General features: G+C 40.8%; 1 protein-coding gene across 3 annotated transcripts in view; it reads left to right on the plus strand.

Moving 5' to 3' along the window:
- Positions 1 to 1,186: 1,186 nt before the first annotated feature.
- Positions 1,187 to 1,843, plus strand: part of LOC107700680 (protein eva-1 homolog B-like) — a 14,436-nt gene continuing 13,779 nt past the window's right edge. For all 3 annotated transcript variants that reach the window (XM_016502420.1, XM_016502419.1, XM_016502418.1), the window contains exon 1: positions 1,187 to 1,445. The gene's annotated coding sequence lies outside the window, so the exon portion shown is untranslated. The remainder of the gene's footprint in view (positions 1,446 to 1,843) is intronic.

Raw genomic sequence — 1,843 nt, forward strand, 5'->3', positions numbered from 1 at the left:
CTCCCTCTCCCTCTCTCCCTCTCTTTCCATGTCTTTCTCCCTTCTGCGTGTGAGGACTCTGACAGCTTTTCCTGCTGCTTGTAGCGAACGGCTGAAAGGGAGTGAACACGCGGCTGCTTGTAATACAGAGTCAAACTGAGGCAAACGCATACACTGCTGAACAGTCATTGGACAGGACTGTGAAGACTTTTCGTGGTTTTGGCTGTGTAGCATATTGATGCAGACAGTTTTGGAGTTGTAAATATAGAGCTCTGGCACATGTCACATCTCCATGAATTTGTTGACTCATATGATCATGAATCATGTCCTGTAAGGTTAAGATTATTGAATCAACCAACCAGAGATATCATCTGTGCGGATGGAAGTTATTTTAGATAATTTTGCACTGCATGAAGCGTGTTAATGTTGTATATTTCCAGCATGAGAGTTTGATCCAAGTTCTGGACAGAAGCATCCTTGATGTAAGTTGTGTTAGGGCCAGAGCTGCAGCTGTAAATTGGTTAATGTTTTATCATTATAAAAATAAACACCCGGGCTCATTGTGTGCTTATCTGCGGGAAGGTCAATAATAATGTAACGTGACCAGGCAGCTGAGGTGAGGGCTTCATGCATGGCTGATGTGTTTCGTCAACTAAAAGGGGTTTTCTTGTGCAAGAGCAAGTGAGTAGTTAAAGGGGTCATATGATGCGATTTCAGTTTTTGCTTTCTCTTTGGAGTGTTACAAGCTCTTGGTGCATAAAGAAGATCTGTAAAGTTGCAAGGACTAAAGTCTCAAATCCAAAGAGATATTCTTTATAAAAGTTAAGAAAGCGGCTCGTTCTTACATACCCCCACATGTCTATGTCACGATGCGGGAAGATTTGCATAACGCCACCCAAATGTTCACGCAAAGAAAGAAGGCGTAACTTTTATTCTCGCTGTAGTATTGTTGTTGCCGCCGCCACCATGTCGTGAAGGCGCTGTGTGTTTCGCTGTGAAAGCGAAACTACTTTGTTTGGTCTTCCAAAAGAGGACGATATCCGCTTCGTCATGCCTGGAGCTGATCCGTGCTGGTCGCTGTTCCTTAACAACAGGGGAAAGACCCCTTCTCCCTCCCTTTTTTCTTTCCCAAACCCTGCCCATTTAAGGTTGTACCACTTTTTCCCATTTTCCTCCCTCTCCCTCTCTCCCTCTCTTTCCATGTCTTTCTCCCTTCTGCGTGTGAGGACTCTGACAGCTTTTCCTGCTGCTTGTAGCGAACGGCTGAAAGGGAGTGAACACGCGGCTGCTTGTAATACAGAGTCAAACTGAGGCAAACGCATACACTGCTGAACAGTCATTGGACAGGACTGTGAAGACTTTTCGTGGTTTTGGCTGTGTAGCATATTGATGCAGACAGTTTTGGACTAAAGAAGTCTGATGAAGTGTCTGATGCTGTAGGAGAACAGCTTTGAGATTTATATGTGGTAAGTTTCTGACCTTTTAGCATGCCATATTTAGTGATATTACATTGATATAACTTTAGTAATCCTGTTGCACTGGATGAAAACTGATAAGAAATAAGAAATTGTTCTGTGATGTTCTGCACCGCATTTCTGTTTTGCGTTTCAGCAAAGATATCTAAACATCCTTAAAACAAGATATGTTTTCTTGAGAGGCAAAATAGTGTCTTGAATTGTTTATATTTGTATTGTTATTGTTCTTGATTTAAGCATAAACATCACTTTGCTAGACTGCTTAAAAATATTTTATATTATTTTAAGCATAAAATTATTATTCTCCATTATACCCTAATATCTTAAGCTAGAGAATATCCTAATATATCCTAATATCGTAATATCCTAATATCTTAAGCATATATATA

The sequence above is a fragment of the Sinocyclocheilus anshuiensis genome, unplaced genomic scaffold, assembly GCF_001515605.1.
Source record: "Sinocyclocheilus anshuiensis isolate Anshui unplaced genomic scaffold, SAMN03320099.WGS_v1.1 scaffold782, whole genome shotgun sequence".
NCBI classification, from domain to species: domain Eukaryota; kingdom Metazoa; phylum Chordata; class Actinopteri; order Cypriniformes; family Cyprinidae; genus Sinocyclocheilus; species Sinocyclocheilus anshuiensis.